Here is a 23,791-nt window from a genome sequence, read left to right as displayed (position 1 = left end):
TCGGGATGCAAAAAGGTGTGCAACACGAGGACTTCCCAGGGGTCATCCATCCTAGTACTACTCTGGCCCAAGCACGCTTAACTTCGGAGTTTTGATGGGATCCGGGGATTTAGTGCTGGCATTATCGCACCCGTTTCGCGTGCTTCGTCCCTCGCTTATGTGCACGTCGCAGTCGGCGCATCAACGTCCGGAGCCTCTTGCCCGTCACGAAACCGTCGGCGCTTTCTCGAACGGTCTCGAAATCCCTATTGCAAGCTCTCTCCGAGCCCTAGCCCGATGACTGCGTATCGGTCACGGCAAGCACGTGCAGAAACCATCGGCACTATCTAGAATGAACTCGGAATCGCAATTGCGACCCCAATCCAGAAAGCTCTCTCCGAGCCCCTCGATACTGACTGCGTAGCGATCACAGCAAATTTCCAGCCCCAAAACAATCGTTTCGGAGCTCAACGGGAGATGTTTCGTATCTCGGGATGCTAAAAGGAGTGCAACACGAGGAATTCCCAAGGGTCACCCATCCTAGTACTACTCTGGCCCAAGCACGCTTAACTTCGGAGTTTTGATGGGATCCGAGGATTTAGTGCTGGCATTATCGCACCCGTTTCGCGTGCTTCGTCCCTCGCCTATGTGCACGTCGCAGTCGGCGCATCAACGTCCGGAGCCTCTTGCCCGTCGGAAAACCGTCGGCGCTTTCTCGAACGGTCTCGAAATCCCTATTGCAAGCTCTCTCCGAGCCCTAGCTCGACGACTTCGTATCGGTCACGGCAAGCACGTGCAGAAACCATCGGCACTATCTAGAACGAACTCGGAATCGCAATTGCGACCCCAATCCGGAAAGCTCTCTCCGAGCCCCTCGATACTGACTGCGTAGTGGTCACAGCAAATTTCCAGCCCCAAAACAATCGTCTCGGAGCTCTACGGGAGATGTTTCGTATCTCGGGATGCAAAAAGGAGTGCAACACGAGGACTTCCCAGGGGTTACCCATCCTAGTACTACTCTGGCCCAAGCACGCTTAACTTCGGGGTTTTGATGGGAACCGGGGATTTAGTGCTGGCATTATCGCACCAGTTTCGCGTGCTTCGTCCCTCGCCTATGTGCACGTCGCAGTCGGCGCATCAACGTCCGGAGCCTCTTGCCCGTCACGAAACCGTCGGCGCTTTCTCGAACGGTCTCGAAATCCCTATTGCTAGCTCTCTCCGAGCCCTTGCCCGACGACTGCGTATCGGTCACGGCAAGCACGTGCAGAAACCATCGGCACTATCTAGAACGAACTCGGAATCGCAATTGCGACCCCAATCCTGAAAGCTCTCTCCGAGCCCCTCGATACTGACTGCGTAGCGATCACAGCAAATTTCCAGCCCCAAAACAATCGTCTCGGAGCTCAACGGGAGATGTTTCGTATCTTAGGATGCAAAAAGGAGTGCAACACGAGGACTTCCCAGGGGTCACCCATCCTAGTACTACTCTGGCCCAAGCACGCTTAACTTCGGAGTTTTGATGGGATCCGAGGATTTAGTGCTGGCATTATCGCACCCGTTTCGGGTGCTTCGTCCCTCGCCTATGTGCACGTCGCAGCCGGCGCATCAATGTCCGGAGCCTCTTGCCCGTCACGAAACCGTCGGCGCTTTCTCAAACGGTCTCGAAATCCCTATTGCAAGCTCTCTCCGAGCCCTAGCCCGACGACTGCGTATCGGTCACGGCAAGCGCCTGCATAAACCATCGGCACTATCTAGAACGAACTCGGAATCGCTATTGCGACCCCAATCCGGAAAGCTCTCTACGAGCCCCTCGATACTGACCGCGTAGCGGTCACAACAAATTTCCAGCCCCAAAACAATCGTCTCGGAGCTCTACGGGAGATGTTTCGTATCTCGGGATGTAAAAAGGAGTGCAACACGAGGACTTCCCAGGGGTCACCCATCCTTGTACTACTCTGGCCCAAGCACGGTTAACTTCGGAGTTTTGATGGGATCCGGGGATTTAGTGCTGGCATTATCGCACCCGTTTCGCGTGCTTCGTCCCTCGCCTATGTGCACGTCGCAGTCGGCGCATCAACGTCCGGAGCCTCTTGCCCGTCACGAAATCGTCGGCGCTTTCTCGAACGGTCTCGAAATCCCTATTGCAAGCTCTCTCCGAGCCCTAGCCCGACGACTGCGTATCGGTCATGGCAAGCGCGTGCAGAAACCATCGGCACTTTCTAGAACGAACTCGGAATCGCTATTGCGACCCCAATCCGGAAAGCTCTCTCCGAGCCCCTCGGTACTGAATGCGTAGCGGTCACAGCAAATTTTCAGCCCCAAAACAATCGTCTCGGAGCTCAACGGGAGATGTTTCGTATCTCGGGATGCAAAAAGGAGTGCAACACGAGGACTTCCCAGGGGTCACCCATCCTTGTACTACTCTGGCCCAAGCACGGTTAACTTCGGAGTTTTGATGGGATCCGGGGATTTAGTGCTGGCATTATCGCACCCGTTTCGCGTGCTTCGTCCCTCGCCTATGTGCACGTCGCAGTCGGCGCATCAACGTCCGGAGCCTCTTGCCCATCACGAAATCGTCGGCGCTTTTGTCACGCCCCTAGAAAATATCCATGATATTTAAAATTTTCATCACAGATCAATCCAGGATCCAAACTAACGTTTGAGGACACTGAAAAACATTCTATTCATATTCACATCCATAAAACCTGTGCATTTTAAAATCATATATCACATCACTCGATAATTCACATTTATGGCAACCCAAGCCAACTTGACAAACATGAACAACATTTATAATTCCACAAGCTAAATAAATTATACAATCAGAACTGCAACTATTCACCACAAGATCATATCGTCATAAATTAGACTTAACATTCAGAAATTCCAAATAAGAGAGATCTCCTAACACTTTGACACAGTATATCAATTTCGGTTCATCGACAATATTTCATTACATACAAAACATACTTATACAACAATAGCATAACAACCGACAAGACTTGCCCATCATTCTGAATAGCTATCCACTGCCTCAGCCCAAATCAAACATCTCGAAGAGTGACAAGCTGACCTGAAAGATTTATATAACAACGGAGTGAGCCAAAAACGGCTCAGCAAGTGACAAAGCATATTCAGAACAAAAGGAACGATTTCAAACAAGTAAGGTATCATAATGCAAGGCAGAATACAAGAATTCTCAAGGATACCATCTCAATAGATACCAAATCATACGTATCATGTCATTCAAAACATATTTGATCCATACCGAATGGAACATAGAGTAATTGGAACATATCAATGGCAGATAGGACATTTCAGAACATATCAGTTCATAGCAAATGGAGCACAGAGTAATTGGAGCATATCAGTAACAAAGGAAACATATCGGAGCTTATCAATGGCAGATAGGACATTTTAGAACATATCAGTTCATAGCAAATGGAGCACAGAGTAATTGGAGCATATCAGAAACAAAGGAAACATATCGGAGCTTATCAATGGCAGATAGGACATTTTAGAACATATCAGTTCATAGCAAATGGAGCACAGAGTAATTGGAGCATATCAGAAACAAAGGAAACTTATCGGAGCTTATCAATGGCATATAAAATGTTCCAAAACACATCAACGACATATGGAACATTTCGAAGCAAAATCAACAATGAATGAAGCATTTCAGAGCATATCAAACTCATATGTCGTACAGAAGCTCAAACGTCGTCCTTGACGTTGCAATCTTATCATACTTATCCAGAGCAGGAACAGAAATAACTCACCAAAACTCTGGATGTCATATCAAACATATAGAGGGTGTAGTGGGATCACAGACAGAATGTGATTCATCCATTTCTGAATGACCACCAGACAGAAGTCTCCCACGTCTGGGAGCTCCATCCACCCACGTCTAGGTGAAGTCAGAGGGGGCCGGCAGAGCATCGCAGGCTCTATGCATAACTCCCTTTACCATTTCTGGCAAAGGTTCACATTATCCCACAACACCAGAATACAAGAGGGCAGATTAAACAATAAGTAGCATAATACGGAAGCACACGCGGAACAACCAAACGTACATGTGCCTTTTCAAAAGCAATGTGATGCAAGGAACAAATCTCTCACAAATGTATTCAGTTTTGGAATGAAATGAAGGCAAGAGTATACAGGGATTCAAAGCATTCATACTGAGCTCAATTCAAAATAGGAAGGTTAGATGAATTCAATATCCAAAGGAATGAAACTGGAATAGGCACATATCGAAAGCAAATGCGGAACAATAGGATATACATGTGCCTATATGAGTCAATACGATATAGCATAAACGTTACACAACAGTTTTCAAGAATGCAATAATTTTAAGGACAAGAGCATACAAGAATTCAAAGCAGTAATATAAAGCTCAATTGAATGAGAAAGCTAAAGGATATCAATTTCCAAAGGAATGAAACCAGAATATGAGAAATCGACCAAAGCTCGATTTCTGGCAGAATACAGAAGGCACATTGAACAAATGATTCAAACTATCAATCGTGCTCCAATTTACTCAGAAATAATCATTGGATTATACTTTCAGATAAGACAGGCTTCATATGAATTAAACTGTCCAACAGAGAGAGTTACAAATAATTTGGTAAGCAAGTGTCGTAGAACAAAATCTCTGTTGGTAGAATTCATAATGTCAGATTCAACAGATAACTGGGCAGGTGTTTGGATTCCAAATCTTTCAATCCATATATCAAAGAAAGGTCTACGAGTCTAGTTTCCAATGAAATCAGTTTTGAACAAATCAGAGTTTCCACAAAGACTTATAGGCAGCTCGGTATCAAAAGGTCAGAATCTCAGAAGTTGCACAGATTCGAATCGTTACGTCTAAACAGGAGATATAACAAATGCAAGGCTAGAACAATTCAAAGTTCCACATATTCAAAGCAAATGTGGAGATAAAATTGGCAGTGAGAAAAGATCAGGAAACTTGCAATAAGACATATCAGAGCAATTATAGGAGAAACGAACAGGGAACTTGCAATAGAAAGGATCGAAACAAGTGGGAAACTTGCCTTTCAAGGATTTCAATCTGAAGATCCAAAGAAGGTGCTAGCCCAAATCCTTCTACTTTTCCTCCGTGTCCTCTCTCTGTTTCGTTTTGTGCTCCCGTTTTCTTCCTTTCTTCGCAACTACACCACGTGTCGAACATCGAGGCACAGTCACCTGCTTTCTCTTACTCTCATTCCTTCTTTTTCTTTCCCAAACGCAGCTGCCACAGCCACCGCCGCTGCCGCTGCCACAATCGCAGCCCCTTCCACCGCACTACCTTCCTTCCTCCCTTCTCTCGCAGACATAACTGCTGCATACGCAGTCGCTGCCGCTGCGGCCGCAATCCCGTCCGCAGCCCCTTTTTCCCCCTTTTCTCTCTTTTCTTTCCCAACTGCAACTGCGGCAGTCGCAGTCGCAACCATGGCCGCAGCCACCACAGCCGCAGCCTCTTTCTTTCTCCCCTGCTCTATTTCCTCTCCTTCTCTTCCAGCTGCAGCTGCCACTGCCACAGCTGCCTCTCCTTCTCCTCTTCCTCTCTTCTTCCCTTTTCCTTTCTTTTCTTCTTCCTTTCCTTCTCTTCTTTCCCAGCTGCACTGCTGCAGTCGCAGCCTCAGCCGCGGCCACAACCTCTTCTTCCCCTGCTCATCTTCCTCTCCTTCTTCTCTTCCAACTGTAGCTGCCATCGCCGCAGCCGCAGCCCCTTCTTTCCCTTCTCTTCTTCCTCTCCTTCCCTTCTTCCTTTCTCTTCCTCTTTCCCTGCCATAGCTGCAGCTGCCACAGCCGCAGCCGCAGCTACTTCTTTCCCTTCTCCTCTTCCTCTCCTTCCCTTCTTCCTTTCTCTTCCTCTTTCCCTGCCATAGCTGCAGCTGCCACAGCCGCAGCCGCAGCTACTTCTTTCCCTTCTCCTCTTCCTTCTCCTTCCTTTCTTCTTCTTCTTCTCTTCTTCTCCTTCCTCCCCTTCTTCTTCCCGGCGTCACCCACACCCTCTCCTCTGTTTCCTCTGCTGGGAACAGAGGTATCACAACCTCTTCTCCTGCTTCCTCTTCTTCTTCTCTTCCTCTTCTTCTTCTTCTGCTCTTCTCCTACCCGACACCCCACACGTCTCCTCTGTTTCCACCTGCAGGAAACAGAGGTGCTGCAGCACTAGCTGCTGCCACCTCTCGCTCCTCTCCGTCTTCCCTCTCTTTTCCCTCTTCTTCTCCTTCTCTTCTTCTCCTCTTCCCTTTTCCTCCCCAAGGCCACACATCTCCTCGCTGCAGCCTTGCCGCAGCTATCCTCCTCTCTTCTTCTTCTTCTTCTTCTTCTTCTTCTTCTTCTTCTTCTTCCCTTTTCATCCTCAACGCCCCACACATCCTCTCCTCTGTTTCCACCTGCGGGAAACAGAGGTGCTGCAGCCCTAGCTGCTGCAGCTGCCTCTCTTTCTCCTCTCCATCTTCCCTCTCTTCTACTTCTTCTTTTCTTCTCTTCTTCCTCTCTTCTTTTCCTCTTCTCCCCACGCCCCACCGCTTCTCTCTGTTTCTCGAAGAAACAGAGAGAGCGTGGGAGGCGGTGGGATAAAACCGAATTTTCGGTTTTCTTTATTTTCTTCTTTTTACAACTTAACAGTTTAGTCCTTGAAATTTCCATATTTACATATAGGTCCCCCGATTTATAAATAAATCTTTATTAATAATTTTCAAAAGTGTGGGATATTACAGCTTTCTCGAACGGTCTCGAAATCCCTATTGCAAGCTCTCTCCGAGCCCTAGCCCGACGACTGCGTATCGGTCATGGCAAGCGCGTGCAGAAACCATCGGCACTTTCTAGAACGAACTCGGAATCGCTATTGCGACCCCAATCCGGAAAGCTCTCTCCGAGCCCCTCGGTACTGACAGCGTAGCGGTCACAGCAAATTTCCAGCCCCAAAACAATCGTCTCGGAGCTCTACGGGAGATGTTTCGTATCTCGGGATGCAAAAAGGAGTGCAACACGAGGACTTCCCAGGGGTCACCCATCCTAGTACTACTCTGGCCCAAGCACGCTTAACTTCAGAGTTTTGATGGGATCCGAGGATTTAGTGCTGGCATTATCGTGCCCGTTTCGCGTGCTTCGTCCCTCGCTTATATGCACGTCGCAGTCGGCGCATCAACATCCGGAGCCTCTTGCCCGTCACGAAACCGTCGGCGCTTTCTCGAACGGTCTCGAAATCCCTATTGCAAGCTCTCTCCGAGCCCTAGCCCGATGACTGCGTATCGGTCACGGCAAGCACGTGCAGAAACCATCGGCACTATCTAGAATGAACTCGGAATCGCAATTGCGACCCCAATCCAGAAAGCTCTCTCCGAGCCCCTCGATACTGACTGCGTAGCGATCACAGCAAATTTCCAGCCCCAAAACAATCGTTTCGGAGCTCAACGGGAGATGTTTCGTATCTCGGGATGCAAAAAGGAGTGCAACACGAGGAATTCCCAGGGGTCACCCATCCTAGTACTACTCTGGCCCAAGCACGCTTAACTTCGGAGTTTTGATGGGATCCGAGGATTTAGTGCTGGCATTATCGCACCCGTTTCGCGTGCTTCGTCCCTCGCCTATGTGCCCGTCGCAGTCGGCGCATCAACGTCCGGAGCCTCTTGCCCGTCGGAAAACCGTCGGCGCTTTCTCGAACGGTCTCGAAATCCCTATTGCAAGCTCTCTCCGAGCCCTAGCCCGACGACTGCGTATCGGTCACGGCAAGCACGTGCAGAAACCATCGGCACTATCTAGAACGAACTCGGAATCGCAATTGCGACCCCAATCCGGAAAGCTCTCTCCGAGCCCCTCGATACTGACTGCGTAGCGGTCACAGCAAATTTCCAGCCCCAAAACAATCGTCTCGGAGCTCTACGGGAGATGTTTCGTATCTCGGGATGCAAAAAGGAGTGCAACACGAGGACTTCCCAGGGGGTCACCCATCCTAGTACTACTCTGGCCCAAGCACGGTTAACTTCGGAGTTTTGATGGGATCCGGGGATTTAGTGCTGGCATTATCGCACCCGTTTCGCGGGCTTCGTCCCTCGCCTATGTGCACGTCGCAGTCGGCGCATCAACGTCCGGAGCCTCTTTCCCGTCACGAAACCGTTGGCGCTTTCTCGAACGGTCTCGAAATCCCTATTGCAAGCTCTCTCCGAGCCCAAGCCCGACGACTGCGTATCGGTCACGGCAAGCGCGTGCAGAAACCATCGGCACTTTCTAGAACGAACTCGGAATCGCTATTGCGACCCCAATCCGGAAAGTTCTCTCCGAGCCCCTCGATACTGACTGCGTAGCGGTCACAGCAAATTTCCAGCCCCAAAACAATCGTCTCGGAGCTCTACGGGAGATGTTTCGTATCTCGGGATGCAAAAAGGAGTGCAACACGAGGACTTCCCAGGGGTCAACCATCCTTGTACTACTCTGGCCCAAGCACGCTTAACTTCGGAGTTTTGATGGGATCCGGGGATTTATTGCTGGCATTATCGCACCCGTTTCGCGTGCTTCGTCCCTCGCCTATGTGCACGTCGCAGTAGGCGCATCAACGTCCGGAGCCTCTTGCCCGTCACGAAACCGTCGGCGCTTTCTCGAACGGTCTCGAAATCCCTATTGCAAGCTCTCTTCGAGCCCTAGCCCGATGACTGCGTATCGGTCACGGCAAGCGCCTGCAGAAACCATCGGCACTATCTAGAAAGAACTCGGAATCGCTATTGCGACCCCAATCCGGAAAGCTCTCTGCGAGCCCTTCGATACTGACTGCGTAGCGGTCACAGCAAATTTTCAGCCCCAAAACAATCGTCTCGGAGCTCTACAGGAGATGTTTCGTATCTCGGGATGCAAAAAGGAGTGCAACACGAGGACTTCCCAGGGGGTCACCCATCCTAGTACTACTCTGGCCCAAGCACGCTTAACTTCAGAGTTTTGATGGGATCCGGGGATTTAGTGTTGGCATTATCGCACCCGTTTCGCGTGCTTCGACCCTCGCCTATGTGCACGTCGCAGTCGGCGCATCAACGTCCGGAGCCTCTTGCCCGTCACGAAACCGTCGGCGCTTTCTCGAACGGTCTCGAAATCACTATTGCAAACTCTCTCCGAGCCCTAGCCCGACGACTGCGTATCGGTCACGGCAATCGCGTGCAGAAACCATCGGCACTATCTAGAACGAACTCGGAATCGCTATTGCGACCCCAATTCGGAAAGCTCTCTTCGAGCCCCTCGATACTGACTGCGTAGCGGTTACAGCAAATTTCCAGCCTCAAAACAATCGTCTCGGAGCTCTACGAGAGATGTTTCGTATCTCGGGATGCAAAAAGGAGTGCAACACGAGGACTTCCCAGGGGTCACCCATCCTAGTACTACTCTGGCCCAACCACGCTTAACTTCGGAGTGTTGATGGGATCCGAGGATTTAGTGCTGGCATTATCGCACCCGTTTCGCGTGCTTCGTCCCTCGCCTATGTGCACGTCGCAGTCGGCGCATCAACGTCCGGAGCCTCTTGCTCGTCACGAAACCGTCGGCGCTTTCTCGAACGGTCTCGAAATCCCTATTGCAAGCTCTCTCCGAGCCCTAGCCCGACGACTGCGTATCGGTCACGGCAAGCACGTGCAGAAACCATCGGCACTATCTAGAACGAACTCGGAATCGCAATTGCGGCCCCAATCCGGAAAGCTCTCTCCGAGCCCCTCGATACTGACGGCGTAGCGGTCACAGCAAATTTCCAGCCCCAAAACAATCGTCTCGGAGCTCTACGGGAGATGTTTCGTATCTCGGGATGCAAAAAGGAGTGCACCACGAGGACTTCCCAGGGGTAACCCATCCTAGTACTACTCTGGCCCAAGCACGCTTAACTTCGGAGTTTTGATGGGATCCGAGGATTTAGTGCTGGCATTATCGCACCCGTTTCGCGGGCTTCGTCCCTCGCCTATGTGCACGTCGCAGTCGGCGCATCAACGTCCGGAGCCTCTTGCCCGTCACGAAACTGTCGGCGCTTTCTCGAACGTTCTCGAAATCCCTATTGCAAACTCTCTCCGAGCCCTAGCCCGACGACTGCGTATCGGTCACGGCAAGCACGTGCAGAAACCATCGGCACTATCTAGAACGAACTCGGAATCGCTATTGGGACCCTAATCCGGAAAGCTCTCTTCGAGCCCCTCGATACTGACTGCGTAGCGGTCACAGCAAATTTCCAGCCCCAAAACAATCGTCTCGGAGCTCTACGGGAGATGTTTCGTATCTCGGGATGCAAAAAGGAGTGCAACGCGAGGACTTCCCAGGGGTCACCCATCCTAGTACTACTCTGGCCCAAGCACGCTTAACTTCGGAGTTTTGATGGGATCCGAGGATTTAGTGCTGGCATTATCGCACCCGTTTCGCGTGCTTCGTCCCTCGCCTATGTGCACGTCGCAGTCGGCGCATCAATGTCCAGAGCCTCTTGCCCGTCATGAAACCGTCGGCGCTTTCTCGAACGGTCTCGAAATCCCTATTGCAAGCTCTCTCCGAGCCCTAGCCCGACGACTGCGTATCGGTCACGGCAAGCACGTGCAGAAGCCATCGGCACTATCTAGAACGAACTCGGAATCGCAATTGCGCCCCAATCCGGAAAGCTCTCTCCGAGCCCCTCGATACTGACTGCGTAGCAGTCACAGCAAATTTCCAGCCCCAAAACAATCATATCGGAGCTCTACGGGAGTTGTTTCGTATCTCGTGATGCAAAAAGGAGTGCAACACGAGGACTTCCCAGGGGTCAACCATCCTTGTACTACTCTGGCCCAAGCACGCTTAACTTCGGAGTTTTGAGGGGATCCGGGGATTTAGTGCTGGCATTATCGCACCCGTTTCGCGTGCTTCGTCCCTCGCCTATGTGCACGTTGCAGTAGGCGCATCAACGTCCGGAGCCTCTTGCCCGTCACGAAACCGTCGGCGCTTTCTCGAACGGTCTCGAAATGCCTATTTCAAGCTCTCTCCGAGCCCTAGCCCGACGACGGCGTATCGGTCACGGCAAGCGCGTGCAGAAACCATCGGCACTATCTAGAACGAACTCGGAATCGCTATTGCGACCCCAATCCGGAAAGCTCTCTCCGAGCCCCTCGATACTGACAGCGTAGCGGTCATAGCAAATTTCCAGCCCCAAAACAATCGTCTCGGAGCTCTACGGGAGTTGTTTCGTATCTCGGGATGCAAAAAGGAGTGCAACACCCATCCTAGTACGACTCTGGCCCAAGCACGCTTAACTTCGGAGTTTTGATGGGATCCGAGGATTTAGTGCTGGCATTATCGCACCCGTTTCGCGTGCTTCGTCCCTCGCCTATGTGCACGTCGCAGTCGGCACATCAACGTCCGGAGCCTCTTTCCCGTCACGAAACCGTTGGCGCTTTCTCGAACGGTCTCGAAATCCCTATTGCAAGCTCTCTCCGAGCCCTAGCCCGACGACTGCGTATCGGTCACGGCAAGCACGTGCAGAAACCATCGCACTATCTAGAACGAACTCGGAATCGCAATTGCGACCCCAATCCGGAAAGCTCTCTCCGAGCCCCTCGATACTGATTGCGTAGCGGTCATAGCAAATTTCCTGCCCCAAAACAATCGTCTCGTAGCTCTACGGGAGTTGTTTCGTATCTCGTGATGCAAAAAGGAGTGCAACACGAGGACTTCCCAGGGGGTCACCCATCCTAGTACTACTCTGGCCCAAGCACGCTTAACTTCGGAGTTTTGATGGGATCCGGGGATTTAGTGCTGGCATTATCGCACCCGTTTCGCGTGCTTCGTCCCTCGCCTATGTGAACGTCGCAGTAGGCGCATCAACGTCCGGAGCCTCTTGCCCGTCACGAAACCGTCGGCGCTTTCTCGAACGGTCTCGAAATCCCTATTGCAAGCTCTCTCCGAGCCCTAGCCCGACGACTGCGTATCGGTCACGGCAAGCGCGTGCAGAAACCATCGGCACTATCTAGAACGAACTCGGAATCGCTATTGCGACCCCAATCCGGAAAGCTCTCTCCGAGCCCCTCGATACTGACAGCGTAGCGGTCATAGCAAATTTCCAGCCCCAAAACAATCGCCTCGGAGCTCTACGGGAGTTGTTTCGTATCTTGGGATGCAAAAAGGAGTGCAACACGTGGACTTCCCAGGGGTTCACCCATCCTAGTACTACTCTGGCCCAAGCACGCTTAACTTCGGAGTTTTGATGGGATCCGAGGATTTATTGTTGGCATTATCGCACCCGTTTCGCGTGCTTCGTCCCTCGCCTATGTGCACGTCGCAGTCGGCGCATCAACGTCCGGAGCCTCTTGCCCGTCACGAAACCGTCGGCGCTTTCTCGAACGATCTCGAAATCCCTATTGCAAGCTCTCTCCGAGCCCTAGCCCGACGACTGCGTATCGGTCACGGCAAGCACGTGCAGAAACCATCGCACTATCTAGAACGAACTCGGAATCGCAATTGCGACCCCAATCCGGAAAGCTCTCTCCGAGCCCCTCGATACTGACTGCGTAGCGGTCATAGCAAATTTCCTGCCCCAAAACAATCGTCTCGTAGCTCTACGGGAGTTGTTTCGTATCTCGTGAAGCAAAAAGGAGTGCAACACGAGGACTTCCCAGGGGGTCACCCATCCTAGTACTACTCTGGCCCAAGCACGCTTAACTTCGGAGTTTTGATGGGATCCGGGGATTTAGTGCTGGCATTATCGCACCCGTTTCGCGTGCTTCGTCCCTCGCCTATGTGCACGTCGCAGTCGGCGCATCAACGTCCGGAGCCTCTTGCCCGTCACGAAACTGTCGGCGCTTTCTCGAACGGTCTCGAAATCCCTATTGCAAACTCTCTCCGAGCCCTAGCCCGACGACTGCGTATCGGTCACGGCAAGCACGTGCAGAAACCATCGGCACTATCTAGAACGAACTCGGAATCGCTATTGCGACCCCAATCCGGAAAGCTCTCTTCGAGCCCCTCGATACTGACTGCGTAGCGGTCACAGCAAATTTCCAGCCCCAAAACAATCGTCTCGGAGCTCTACGGGAGATGTTTCGTATCTCGGGATGCAAAAAGGAGTGCAACGCGAGGACTTCCCAGGGGTCACCCATCATAGTACTACTCTGGCCCAAGCACGCTTAACTTCGGAGTTTTGATGGGATCCGAGGATTTAGTGCTGGCATTATCGCACCCGTTTCGCGTGCTTCGTCCCTCGCCTATGTGCACGTCGCAGTCGGCGCATCAACGTCCGGAGCCTCTTGCCCGTCACGAAACCGTCGGCGCTTTCTCGAACGGTCTCGAAATCCCTATTGCAAGCTCTCTCCGAGCCCTAGCCCGAAGACTGCGTATCGGTCATGGCAAGCACGTGCAGAAACCATCGGCACTATCTAGAACGAACTCAGAATCGCAATTGCGACCCCAATCCGGAAAGCTCTCTCCGAGCCCCTCGATACTGACTGCGTAGCAGTCACATCAAATTTCCAGCCCCAAAACAATCGTCTCGGAGCTCTACGGGAGTTGTTTCGTATCTCGTGATGCAAAAAGGAGTGCAACACGAGGACTTCCCAGGGGTCAACCATCCTTGTACTACTCTGGCCCAAGCACGCTTAACTTCAGATTTTTGAGGGCATCCGGGGATTTAGTGCTGGCATTATCGCACCCGTTTCGCGTGCTTCGTCGCTCGCCTATGTGCACGTTGCAGTAGGCGCATCAACGTCCGGAGCCTCTTGCCCGTCACGAAACCGTCGGCGCTTTCTCGAACGGTCTCGAAATGCCTATTGCAAGCTCTCTCCGAGCCCTAGCCCGACGACGGCGTATCGGTCACGGTAAGCGCGTGCAGAAACCATCGGCACTATCTAGAACGAACTCGGAATCGCTATTGCGACCCCAATCCGGAAAGCTCTCTCCGAGCCCCTCGATACTGACAGCGTAGCGGTCATAGCAAATTTCCAGCCCCAAAACAATCGTCTCGGAGCTCTACGGGAGTTGTTTCGTATCTCGGGATGCGAAAAGGAGTGCAACACGAGGACTTCCCAGGGGTTCACCCATCCTAGTACGACTCTGGCCCAAGCACGCTTAACTTCGGAGTTTTGATGGGATCCGAGGATTTAGTGCTGGCATTATCGCACCCGTTTCGCGTGCTTCGTCCCTCGCCTATGTGCACGTCGCAGTCGGCGCATCAACGTCCGGAGCCTCTTTCCCGTCACGAAACCGTTGGCGCTTTCTCGAACGGTCTCGAAATCCCTATTGCAAGCTCTCTCCGAGCCCTAGCCCGACGACTGCGTATCGGTCACGGCAAGCGCGTGCAGAAACCATCGGCACTTTCTAGAACGAACTCGGAATCGCTATTGCGACCCCAATCCGGAAAGCTCTCTCCGAGCCCCTCGATACTGACTGCGTAGCGGTCACAGCAAATTTCCAGCCCCAAAACAATCGTCTCGGAGCTCTACGGGAGATGTTTCGTATCTCGGGATGCAAAAAGGAGTGCAACACGAGGACTTCCCAGGGGTCAACCATCCTTGTACTACTCTGGCCCAAGCACGCTTAACTTCGGAGTTTTGATGGGATCCGGGGATTTATTGCTGGCATTATCGCACCCGTTTCGCGTGCTTCGTCCCTCGCCTATGTGCACGTCGCAGGAGGTGCATCAACGTCCGGAGCCTCTTGCCCGTCACGAAACCGTCGGCGCTTTCTCGAATGGTCTCGAAATCCCTATTGCAAGCTCTCTTCGAGCCCTAGCCCGATGACTGCGTATCGGTCACGGCAAGCGCCTGCAGAAACCATCGGCACTATCTAGAAAGAACTCGGAATCGCTATTGCGACCCCAATCCGGAAAGCTCTCTGCGAGCCCTTCGATACTGACTGCGTAGCGGTCACAGCAAATTTTCAGCCCCAAAACAATCGTCTCGGAGCTCTACAGGAGATGTTTCGTATCTCGGGATGCAAAAAGGAGTGCAACACGAGGACTTCCCATGGGGTCACCCATCCTAGTACTACTCTGGCCCAAGCACGCTTAACTTCAGAGTTTTGATGGGATCCGGGGATTTAGTGCTGGCATTATCGCACCCGTTTCGCGTGCTTCGACCCTCGCCTATGTGCACGTCGCAGTCGGCGCATCAACGTCCGGAGCCTCTTGCCCGTCACGAAACCGTTGGCGCTTTCTCGAACGGTCTCGAAATCACTATTGCAAACTCTCTCCGAGCCCTAGCCCGACGACTGCGTATCGGTCACGGCAATCGCGTGCAGAAACCATCGGCACTATCTAGAACGAACTCGGAATCGCTATTGCGACCCCAATCCGGAAAGCTCTCTTCGAGCCCCTCGATACTGACTGCGTAGCGGTCACAGCAAATTTCCAGCCTCAAAACAATCGTCTCGGAGCTCTACGAGAGATGTTTCGTATCTCGTGATGCAAAAAGGAGTGCAACACGAGGACTTCCCAGGGGTCACCCATCCTAGTACTACTCTGGCCCAACCACGCTTAACTTCGGAGTTTTGATGGGATCCGAGGATTTAGTGCTGGCATTATCGCACCCGTTTCGCGGGCTTCGTCCCTCGCCTATGTGCACGTCGCAGTCGGCGCATCAACGTCCGGAGCCTCTTGCCCGTCACGAAACTGTCGGCGCTTTCTCGAACGGTCTCGAAATCCCTATTGCAAACTCTCTCCGAGCCCTAGCCCGACGACTGCGTATCGGTCACGGCAAGCACGTGCAGAAACCATCGGCACTATCTAGAACGAACTCGGAATCGCTATTGCGACCCCAATCCGGAAAGCTCTCTTCGAGCCCCTCGATACTGACTGCGTAGCGGTCACAGCAAATTTCCAGCCCCAAAACAATCGTCTCGGAGCTCTACGGGAGATGTTTCGTATCTCGGGATGCAAAAAGGAGTGCAACGCGAGGACTTCCCAGGGGTCACCCATCCTAGTACTACTCTGGCCCAAGCACGCTTAACTTCGGAGTTTTGATGGGATCCGAGGATTTAGTGCTGGCATTATCGCACCCGTTTCGCGTGCTTCGTCCCTCGCCTAAGTGCACGTCGCAGTCGGCGCATCAACGTCCGGAGCCTCTTGCCCGTCATGAAACCGTCGGCGCTTTCTCGAACGGTCTCGAATTCCCTATTGCAAGCTCTCTCCGAGCCCTAGCCCGACGACTGCGTATCGGTCACGGCAAGCACGTGCAGAAACCATCGGCACTATCTAGAACGAACTCGGAATCGCAATTGCGACCCCAATCCGGAAAGCTCTCTCCGAGCCCCTCGATACTGACTGCGTAGCAGTCACAGCAAATTTCCAGCCCCAAAACAATCGTCTCGGAGCTCTACGGGAGATGTTTCGTATCTCGGGATGCAAAAAGGAGTGCAACACGAGGACTTCCCAGGGGTCAACCATCCTTGTACTACTCTGGCCCAAGCACGCTTAACTTCGGAGTTTTGATGGGATCCGGGGATTTATTGCTGGCATTATCGCACCCGTTTCGCGTGCTTCGTCCCTCGCCTATGTGCACGTCGCAGTAGGCGCATCAACGTCCGGAGCCTCTTGCCCGTCACGAAACCGTCGGCGCTTTCTCGAATGGTCTCGAAATCCCTATTGCAAGCTCTCTTCGAGCCCTAGCCCGATGACTGCGTATCGGTCACGGCAAGCGCCTGCAGAAACCATTGGCACTATCTAGAAAGAACTCGGAATCGCTATTGCGACCCCAATCCGGAAAGCTCTCTGCGAGCCCTTCGATACTGACTGCGTAGCGGTCACAGCAAATTTTCAGCCCCAAAACAATCGTCTCGGAGCTCTACAGGAGATGTTTCGTATCTCGGGATGCAAAAAGGAGTGCAACACGAGGACTTCCCAGGGGGTCACCCATCCTAGTACTACTCTGGCCCAAGCACGCTTAACTTCAGAGTTTTGATGGGATCCGGGGATTTAGTGCTGGCATTATCGCACCCGTTTCGCGTGCTTCGACCCTCGCCTATGTGCACGTCGCAGTCGGCGCATCAACGTCCGGAGCCTCTTGCCCGTCACGAAACCGTTGGCGCTTTCTCGAACGGTCTCGAAATCACTATTGCAAACTCTCTCCGAGCCCTAGCCCGACGACTGCGTATCGGTCACGGCAATCGCGTGCAGAAACCATCGGCACTATCTAGAACGAACTCGGAATCGCTATTGCGACCCCAATCCGGAAAGCTCTCTCCGAGCCCCTCGATACTGACTGCGTAGCGGTCACAGCAAATTTCCAGCCCCAAAACAATCGTCTCGGAGCTCTACGGGAGATGTTTCGTATCTCGGGATGCAAAAAGGAGTGCAACACGAGGACTTCCCAGGGGTCACCCATCCTAGTACTACTCTGGCCCAAGCACGCTTAACTTCGGAGTTTTGATGGGATCCGAGGATTTAGTGCTGGCATTATCGCACCCGTTTCGCGGGCTTCGTCCCTCGCCTATGTGCACGTCGCAGTCGGCGCATCAACGTCCGGAGCCTCTTGCCCGTCACGAAACTGTCGGCGCTTTCTCGAACGGTCTCGAAATCCCTATTGCAAACTCTCTCCGAGCCCTAGCCCGACGACTGCGTATCGGTCACGGCAAGCACGTGCAGAAACCATCGGCACTATCTAGAACGAACTCGGAATCGCTATTGCGACCCCAATCCGGAAAGCTCTCTTCGAGCCCCTCGATACTGACTGCGTAGCGGTCACAGCAAATTTCCAGCCCCAAAACAATCGTCTCGGAGCTCTACGGGAGATGTTTCGTATCTCGGGATGCAAAAAGGAGTGCAACGCGAGGACTTCCCAGGGGTCACCCATCCTAGTACTACTCTGGCCCAAGCACGCTTAACTTCGGAGTTTTGATGGGATCCGAGGATTTAGTGCTGGCATTATCGCACCCGTTTCGCGTGCTTCGTCCCTCGCCTAAGTGCACGTCGCAGTCGGCGCATCAACGTCCGGAGCCTCTTGCCCGTCATGAAACCGTCGGCGCTTTCTCGAACGGTCTCGAAATCCCTATTGCAAGCTCTCTCCGAGCCCTAGCCCGACGACTGCGTATCGGTCACGGCAAGCACATGCAGAAACCATCGGCACTATCTAGAACGAACTCGGAATCGCAATTGCGACCCCAATCCGGAAAGCTCTCTCCGAGCCCCTCGATACTGACTGCGTAGCAGTCACAGCAAATTTCCAGCCCCAAAACAATCGTCTCGGAGCTCTACGGGAGTTGTTTCGTATCTCGTGATGCAAAAAGGAGTGCAACACGAGGACTTCCCAGGGGTCAACCATCCTTGTACTACTCTGGCCCAAGCACGCTTAACTTCGGAGTTTTGAGGGGATCCGAGGATTTAGTGCTGGCATTATCGCACCCGTTTCGCGTGCTTCGTCCCTCGCCTATGTGCACGTTGCAGTAGGCGCATCAACGTCCGGAGCCTCTTGCCCGTCACGAAACCGTCGGCGCTTTCTCGAACGGTCTCGAAATGCCTATTGCAAGCTCTCTCCGAGCCCTAGCCCGACGACGGCGTATCGGTCACGGCAAGCGCGTGCAGAAACCTTCGGCACTATCTAGAACGAACTCGGAATCGCTATTGCGACCCCAATCCGGAAAGCTCTCTCCGAGCCCCTCGATACTGACAGCGTAGCGGTCATAGCAAATTTCCAGCCCCAAAACAATCGTCTCGGAGCTCTACGGGAGTTGTTTCGTATCTCGGGATGCAAAAAGGAGTGCAACACGAGGACTTCCCAGGGGTTCACCCATCCTAGTACGACTCTGGCCCAAGCACGCTTAACTTCGGAGTTTTGATGGGATCCGAGGATTTAGTGCTGGCATTATCGCACCCGTTTCGCGTGCTTCGTCCCTCGCCTATGTGCACGTCGCAGTCGGCGCATCAACGTCCGGAGCCTCTTTCCCGTCACGAAACCGTTGCCGCTTTCTCGAACGGTCTCGAAATCCCTATTGCAAGCTCTCTCCGAGCCCTAGCCCGACGACTGCGTATCGGTCACGGCAAGCACGTGCAGAAACCATCGCACTATCTAGAACGAACTCGGAATCGCAATTGCGACCCCAATCCGGAAAGCTCTCTCCGAGCCCCTCGATATTGACTGCGTAGCGGTCACAGCAAATTTCCAGCCCCAAAACAATCGTCTCGGAGCTCTACAGGAGTTTTTTCGTATCTCGTGATGCAAAAAGGAGTGCAACACGAGGACTTCCCAGGGGTCAACCATCCTTGTACTACTCTGGCCCAAGCACGCTTAACTTCGGAGTTTTGATGGGATCCGGGGATTTAGTGCTGGCATTATCGCACCCATTTCGCGTGCTTCGTACCTCGCCTATGTGCACGTCGCAGTAGGCGCATCAACGTCCGGAGCCTCTTGCCCGTCACGAAACCGTCGGCGCTTTCTCGAACGGTCTCGAAATCCCTATTGCAAGCTCTCTCCGAGCCCTAGCCCGACGACTGCGTATCGGTCACGGCAAGCGCGTGCAGAAACCATCGGCACTATCTAGAACGAACTCGGAATCGCTATTGCGACCCCAATCCGGAAAGCTCTCTCCGAGCCCCTCGATACTGACAGCGTAGCGGTCATAGCAAATTTCCAGCCCCAAAACAATCGTCTCGGAGCTCTACGGGAGTTGTTTCGTATCTCGGGATGCAAAAAGGAGTGCAACACGTGGACTTCCCAGGGGTTCACCCATCCTAGTACTACTCTGGCCCAAGCACGCTTAACTTCGGAGTTTTGATGGGATCCGAGGATTTAGTGTTGGCATTATCGCACCCGTTTCGCGTGCTTCGTCCCTCGCCTATGTGCACGTCGCAGTCGGCGCATCAACGTCCGGAGCCTCTTGCCCGTCACGAAACCGTCGGCGCTTTCTCGAACGATCTCGAAATCCCTATTGCAAGCTCTCTCCGAGCCCTAGCCCGACGACTGCGTATCGGTCACGGCAAGCACGTGCAGAAACCAACGCACTATCTAGAACGAACTCGGAATCGCAATTGCGACCCCAATCCGGAAAGCTCTCTCCGAGCCCCTCGATACTGACTGCGTAGCGGTCATAGCAAATTTCCTGCCCCAAAACAATCGTCTCGTAGCTCTACGGGAGTTGTTTCGTATCTCGTGATGCAAAAAGGAGTGCAACACGAGGACTTCCCAGGGGGTCACCCATCCTAGTACTACTCTGGCCCAAGCACGCTTAACTTCGGAGTTTTGATGGGATCCGGGGATTTAGTGCTGGCATTATCGCACCCGTTTCGCGTGCTTCGTACCTCGCCTATGTGCACGTCGCAGCCGGCGCATCAATGTCCGGAGCCTCTTGCCCGTCACGAAACCGTCGGCGCTTTCTCGAACGGTCTCGAAATCCCTATTGCAAGCTCTCTCCGAGCCCTAGCCCGACGACTGCGTATCGATCACGGCAAGCGCGTGCAGAAACCATCGGCACTATCTAGAACGAACTCGGAATCGCAATTGCGACCCCAATCCGGAAAGCTCTCTCCGAGCCCCTCGATATTGACAGCGTAGCGGTCACAACAAATTTCCACCCCCAAAACAATCGTCTCGGAGCTCTACGGGAGTTGTTTCGTATCTCGTGATGCAAAAAGGGGTGCAACACGAGGACTTCCCAGGGGGTCACCCATCCTAGTACTACTCTGGACCAAGCACGCTTAACTTCGGAGTTTTCATGGGATCCAGGGATTTAGTGCTGGCATTATCGTACCCGTTTCGCGTGCTTCGTCCCTCGCCTATGTGCACGTCGCAGTCGGCGAATCAACGTCCGGAGCCTCTTACCCGTCACGAAACCGTCGGCGCTTTCTCGAACGGTCTCGAAATCCCTATTGCAAGCTCTCTCCGAGCCCTAGCCCGACGACTGCGTATCAGTCACGGCAAGCACGTGCAGAAACCATCGGCACTATCTAGAACGAACTCGGAATCGCAATTGCGACCCCAATCTGGAAAGCTCTCTCCGAGCCCCTCGATACTGACTGCGTAGCGGCACAGCAAATTTCCAGCCCCAAAACAATCGTCTCGGAGCTCTACGGGAGATGTTTCGTATCTCGGGATGCAAAAAGGAGTGCAACACGAGGACTTCCCAGGGGTCACCCATCCTTGTACTACTATGGCCCAAGCATGCTTAACTTCGGAGTTTTGATGGGATCCGGGGATTTAGTGCTGGCATTATCGCACCCGTTTCGCGTGCTTCGTCCCTCGCCTATGTGCACGTCGCAGTCGGCGCATCAACGTCCGGAGCCTCTTGCCCGTCACGAAACCGTCGGTGCTTTCTCGAACTGTCTCGAAATCCCTATTGCAAGCTCTCTCCGAGCCCTAGCCCGACGACTGCATATCGGTCACGGCAAGCGCGTGCAGAAACCATCGGCACTTTCTAGAACGAACTCGGAATCGCTATTGCGGCCCCAATCCGGAAAGCTCTCTCCGATCCCCTCGATACTGACAGTGTAGCGGTCACAGCAAATTTCCAGCCCCAAAACAATCGTCTCGGAGCACTACGGGAGTTGTTTCGTATCTCGGGATGCAAAACGGAGCGCAACACGAGGACTTCCCAGGGGGTCACCAATCCTAGTACTACTCTGGCCCAAGCACGCTTAACTTCGGAGTTTTGATGGGATCCGGGGATTTAGTGCTGGCATTATCGCACCCGTTTCGCGTGCTTCGTCCCTCGCCTATGTGCACGTCGCAGTCGGCGCATCAACGTCCGGAGCCTCTTGTCCGTCACGAAACCGTCGGCGCTTTCTCGAACTATCTCAAAATCCCTATTGCAAGCTCTCACCGAGCCCTAGCCCGACGAATGCGTATCGGACACGGCAAGCGCGTGCAGAAACCATCGGCACTTTCTAGAACGAACTCGGAATCGCTATTGCGACCCCAATCCGGAAAGCTCTCTCTGAGCCCCTCGATACTGACTGCGTAGCGGTCACAGCAAATTTCCAGCCCCAAAACAATCGTATCGGAGCTCTACGGGAGTTGTTTCGTATCTCGGGATGCAAAAAGGAGTGCAACACGAGGACTTCCCAGGGGTTACCCATCCTTGTACTACTCTGGCCCAAGCACGCTTAACTTCGGAGTTTTGATGGGATCCGTGGATTTAGTGCGGGCATTATCGCACCCGTTTCGCGTGCTTCGTCCCTCGCCTATGTGCACGTTGCAGTAGGCGCATCAACGTCCGGAGCCTCTTGCCCGTCACGAAACCGTCGGCGCTTTCTCGAACGGTCTCGAAATGCCTATTGCAAGCTCTCTCCGAGCCCTAGCCCGACGACGGCGTATCGGTCACGGCAAGCATGTGCAGAAACCATCGGCACTATCTAGAACGAACTCGGAATCGCTATTGCGACCCCAATCCGGAAAGCTCTCTCCGAGCCCCTCGATACTGACAGCGTAGCGGTCATAGCAAATTTCCAGCCCCAAAACAATCGTCTCGGAGCTCTACGGGAGTTGTTTCGTATCTCGGGATGCAAAAAGGAGTGCAACACGAGGACTTCCCAGGGGTTCACCCATCCTAGTACGACTCTGGCCCAAGCACGCTTAACTTCGGAGTTTTGATGGGATCCGAGGATTTAGTGCTGGCATTATCGCACCCGTTTCGCGTGCTTCGTCCCTCGCCTATGTGCACGTCGCAGTCGGCGCATCAATGTCCGGAGCCTCTTTCCCGTCACGAAACCGTTGGCGCTTTCTCGAACGGTCTCGAAATCCCTATTGCAAGCTCTCTCCGAGCCCTAGCCCGACGACTGCGTATCGGTCACGGCAAGCACGTGCAGAAACCATCGCACTATCTAGAACGAACTCGGAATCGCAATTGCGACCCCAATCCGGAAAGCTCTCTCCGAGCCCCTCGATACTGACTGCGTAGCGGTCACAGCAAATTTCCAGCCCCAAAACAATCGTCTCGGAGCTCTACAGGAGTTTTTTCGTATCTCGTGATGCAAAAAGGAGTGCAACACGAGGACTTCCCAGGGGTCAACCATCCTTGTACTACTCTGGCCCAAGCACGCTTAACTTCGGAGTTTTGATGGGATCCGGGGATTTAGTGCTGGCATTATCGCACCCGTTTCGCGTGCTTCGTCCCTCGCCTATGTGCACGTCGCAGTAGGCGCATCAACGTCCGGAGCCTCTTGCCCGTCACGAAAACGTCGGCGCTTTCTCGAACGGTCTCGAAATCCCTATTGCAAGCTCTCTCCGAGCCCTAGCCCGACGACTGCGTATCGGTCACGGCAAGCACGTGCAGAAACCATCGCACTATCTAGAACGAACTCGGAATCGCAATTGCGACCCCAATCCGGAAAGCTCTCTCCGAGCCCCTCGATACTGATTGCGTAGCGGTCATAGCAAATTTCCTGCCCCAAAACAATCGTCTCGTAGCTCTACGGGAGTTGTTTCGTATCTCGTGATGCAAAAAGGAGTGCAACACGAGGACTTCCCAGGGGGTCACCCATCCTAGTACTACTCTGGCCCAAGCACGCTTAACTTCGGAGTTTTGATGGGATCCGGGGATTTAGTGCTGGCATTATCGCACCCGTTTCGCGTGCTTCGTCCCTCGCCTATGTGCACGTCGCAGCCGGCGCATCAATGTCCGGAGCCTCTTGCCCGTCACGAAACCGTCTGCGCTTTCTCGAACGGTCTCGAAATCCCTATTGCAAGCTCTCTCCGAGCCCTAGCCCGACGACTGCGTATCGATCACGGCAAGCGCGTGCAGAAACCATCGGCACTATCTAGAACGAACTCGGAATCGCAATTGCGACCCCAATCCGGAAAGCTCTCTCCGAGCCCCTCGATATTTACAGCGTAGCGGTCACAACAAATTTCCACCCCCAAAACAATCGTCTCGGAGCTCTACGGGAGTTGTTTCGTATCTC

At 53.2% G+C, this 23,791-nt stretch overlaps 12 non-coding genes and 29 pseudogenes across 12 annotated transcripts; all 41 read right to left on the bottom strand.

The window, feature by feature from the left end:
- Positions 1 to 14: 14 nt before the first annotated feature.
- Positions 15 to 132, bottom strand: LOC135601777 (5S ribosomal RNA; annotated as a pseudogene).
- A 350-nt stretch (positions 133 to 482) lies between these two features.
- On the bottom strand, positions 483 to 600 carry LOC135601615 (5S ribosomal RNA; annotated as a pseudogene).
- Positions 601 to 950: 350 nt separating this feature from the next.
- Positions 951 to 1,068, bottom strand: LOC135603175 (5S ribosomal RNA; annotated as a pseudogene).
- Positions 1,069 to 1,418: 350 nt separating this feature from the next.
- LOC135601263 (5S ribosomal RNA) lies at positions 1,419 to 1,536 on the bottom strand. The gene has a single exon (XR_010483562.1). It is a non-coding gene; the product is annotated as a 5S ribosomal RNA (ribosomal RNA).
- Positions 1,537 to 1,886: 350 nt separating this feature from the next.
- On the bottom strand, positions 1,887 to 2,004 carry LOC135602340 (5S ribosomal RNA; annotated as a pseudogene).
- A 350-nt stretch (positions 2,005 to 2,354) lies between these two features.
- Positions 2,355 to 2,472, bottom strand: LOC135602339 (5S ribosomal RNA; annotated as a pseudogene).
- Positions 2,473 to 6,968: 4,496 nt separating this feature from the next.
- LOC135604107 (5S ribosomal RNA) lies at positions 6,969 to 7,086 on the bottom strand (annotated as a pseudogene).
- Positions 7,087 to 7,436: 350 nt separating this feature from the next.
- Positions 7,437 to 7,554, bottom strand: LOC135601317 (5S ribosomal RNA). Its single transcript, XR_010483612.1, has one exon. It is a non-coding gene; the product is annotated as a 5S ribosomal RNA (ribosomal RNA).
- Positions 7,555 to 7,904: 350 nt separating this feature from the next.
- Positions 7,905 to 8,023, bottom strand: LOC135600031 (5S ribosomal RNA). Its single transcript, XR_010482365.1, has one exon. It is a non-coding gene; the product is annotated as a 5S ribosomal RNA (ribosomal RNA).
- A 350-nt stretch (positions 8,024 to 8,373) lies between these two features.
- Positions 8,374 to 8,491, bottom strand: LOC135603374 (5S ribosomal RNA; annotated as a pseudogene).
- A 350-nt stretch (positions 8,492 to 8,841) lies between these two features.
- Positions 8,842 to 8,960, bottom strand: LOC135601042 (5S ribosomal RNA). The gene has a single exon (XR_010483348.1). It is a non-coding gene; the product is annotated as a 5S ribosomal RNA (ribosomal RNA).
- A 350-nt stretch (positions 8,961 to 9,310) lies between these two features.
- Positions 9,311 to 9,428, bottom strand: LOC135603831 (5S ribosomal RNA; annotated as a pseudogene).
- A 350-nt stretch (positions 9,429 to 9,778) lies between these two features.
- Positions 9,779 to 9,896, bottom strand: LOC135602717 (5S ribosomal RNA; annotated as a pseudogene).
- A 350-nt stretch (positions 9,897 to 10,246) lies between these two features.
- On the bottom strand, positions 10,247 to 10,364 carry LOC135601880 (5S ribosomal RNA; annotated as a pseudogene).
- A 349-nt stretch (positions 10,365 to 10,713) lies between these two features.
- LOC135603207 (5S ribosomal RNA) lies at positions 10,714 to 10,831 on the bottom strand (annotated as a pseudogene).
- A 797-nt stretch (positions 10,832 to 11,628) lies between these two features.
- On the bottom strand, positions 11,629 to 11,747 carry LOC135603660 (5S ribosomal RNA). The gene has a single exon (XR_010484138.1). It is a non-coding gene; the product is annotated as a 5S ribosomal RNA (ribosomal RNA).
- Positions 11,748 to 12,097: 350 nt separating this feature from the next.
- On the bottom strand, positions 12,098 to 12,216 carry LOC135603803 (5S ribosomal RNA; annotated as a pseudogene).
- Positions 12,217 to 12,565: 349 nt separating this feature from the next.
- On the bottom strand, positions 12,566 to 12,684 carry LOC135603648 (5S ribosomal RNA). Its single transcript, XR_010484137.1, has one exon. It is a non-coding gene; the product is annotated as a 5S ribosomal RNA (ribosomal RNA).
- Positions 12,685 to 13,034: 350 nt separating this feature from the next.
- LOC135602109 (5S ribosomal RNA) lies at positions 13,035 to 13,152 on the bottom strand (annotated as a pseudogene).
- A 350-nt stretch (positions 13,153 to 13,502) lies between these two features.
- Positions 13,503 to 13,620, bottom strand: LOC135604620 (5S ribosomal RNA; annotated as a pseudogene).
- A 350-nt stretch (positions 13,621 to 13,970) lies between these two features.
- Positions 13,971 to 14,089, bottom strand: LOC135602422 (5S ribosomal RNA; annotated as a pseudogene).
- Positions 14,090 to 14,439: 350 nt separating this feature from the next.
- Positions 14,440 to 14,557, bottom strand: LOC135603373 (5S ribosomal RNA; annotated as a pseudogene).
- Positions 14,558 to 14,907: 350 nt separating this feature from the next.
- On the bottom strand, positions 14,908 to 15,026 carry LOC135600050 (5S ribosomal RNA). Its single transcript, XR_010482384.1, has one exon. It is a non-coding gene; the product is annotated as a 5S ribosomal RNA (ribosomal RNA).
- A 350-nt stretch (positions 15,027 to 15,376) lies between these two features.
- LOC135602968 (5S ribosomal RNA) lies at positions 15,377 to 15,494 on the bottom strand (annotated as a pseudogene).
- Positions 15,495 to 15,844: 350 nt separating this feature from the next.
- Positions 15,845 to 15,962, bottom strand: LOC135601879 (5S ribosomal RNA; annotated as a pseudogene).
- Positions 15,963 to 16,312: 350 nt separating this feature from the next.
- Positions 16,313 to 16,430, bottom strand: LOC135603372 (5S ribosomal RNA; annotated as a pseudogene).
- A 350-nt stretch (positions 16,431 to 16,780) lies between these two features.
- On the bottom strand, positions 16,781 to 16,899 carry LOC135599926 (5S ribosomal RNA). The gene has a single exon (XR_010482264.1). It is a non-coding gene; the product is annotated as a 5S ribosomal RNA (ribosomal RNA).
- A 350-nt stretch (positions 16,900 to 17,249) lies between these two features.
- On the bottom strand, positions 17,250 to 17,367 carry LOC135601262 (5S ribosomal RNA). Its single transcript, XR_010483561.1, has one exon. It is a non-coding gene; the product is annotated as a 5S ribosomal RNA (ribosomal RNA).
- Positions 17,368 to 17,717: 350 nt separating this feature from the next.
- LOC135601878 (5S ribosomal RNA) lies at positions 17,718 to 17,835 on the bottom strand (annotated as a pseudogene).
- A 350-nt stretch (positions 17,836 to 18,185) lies between these two features.
- Positions 18,186 to 18,303, bottom strand: LOC135603911 (5S ribosomal RNA; annotated as a pseudogene).
- Positions 18,304 to 18,653: 350 nt separating this feature from the next.
- On the bottom strand, positions 18,654 to 18,772 carry LOC135602421 (5S ribosomal RNA; annotated as a pseudogene).
- Positions 18,773 to 19,121: 349 nt separating this feature from the next.
- LOC135602254 (5S ribosomal RNA) lies at positions 19,122 to 19,239 on the bottom strand (annotated as a pseudogene).
- Positions 19,240 to 19,589: 350 nt separating this feature from the next.
- Positions 19,590 to 19,708, bottom strand: LOC135602778 (5S ribosomal RNA; annotated as a pseudogene).
- A 349-nt stretch (positions 19,709 to 20,057) lies between these two features.
- On the bottom strand, positions 20,058 to 20,176 carry LOC135603637 (5S ribosomal RNA). Its single transcript, XR_010484136.1, has one exon. It is a non-coding gene; the product is annotated as a 5S ribosomal RNA (ribosomal RNA).
- A 350-nt stretch (positions 20,177 to 20,526) lies between these two features.
- LOC135602628 (5S ribosomal RNA) lies at positions 20,527 to 20,645 on the bottom strand (annotated as a pseudogene).
- Positions 20,646 to 20,994: 349 nt separating this feature from the next.
- LOC135603802 (5S ribosomal RNA) lies at positions 20,995 to 21,112 on the bottom strand (annotated as a pseudogene).
- Positions 21,113 to 21,462: 350 nt separating this feature from the next.
- LOC135601152 (5S ribosomal RNA) lies at positions 21,463 to 21,581 on the bottom strand. Its single transcript, XR_010483454.1, has one exon. It is a non-coding gene; the product is annotated as a 5S ribosomal RNA (ribosomal RNA).
- A 350-nt stretch (positions 21,582 to 21,931) lies between these two features.
- LOC135603505 (5S ribosomal RNA) lies at positions 21,932 to 22,049 on the bottom strand (annotated as a pseudogene).
- Positions 22,050 to 22,399: 350 nt separating this feature from the next.
- LOC135602420 (5S ribosomal RNA) lies at positions 22,400 to 22,518 on the bottom strand (annotated as a pseudogene).
- Positions 22,519 to 22,867: 349 nt separating this feature from the next.
- LOC135602253 (5S ribosomal RNA) lies at positions 22,868 to 22,985 on the bottom strand (annotated as a pseudogene).
- Positions 22,986 to 23,334: 349 nt separating this feature from the next.
- LOC135603625 (5S ribosomal RNA) lies at positions 23,335 to 23,453 on the bottom strand. The gene has a single exon (XR_010484135.1). It is a non-coding gene; the product is annotated as a 5S ribosomal RNA (ribosomal RNA).
- Positions 23,454 to 23,791: the final 338 nt, after the last annotated feature.

The sequence above is a fragment of the Musa acuminata genome, chromosome BXJ2-1 (assembly GCF_036884655.1).
Source record: "Musa acuminata AAA Group cultivar baxijiao chromosome BXJ2-1, Cavendish_Baxijiao_AAA, whole genome shotgun sequence".
NCBI classification, from domain to species: Eukaryota; Viridiplantae; Streptophyta; class Magnoliopsida; order Zingiberales; family Musaceae; genus Musa; species Musa acuminata.
This window is presented reverse-complemented; position numbering and strand designations above follow the sequence as displayed.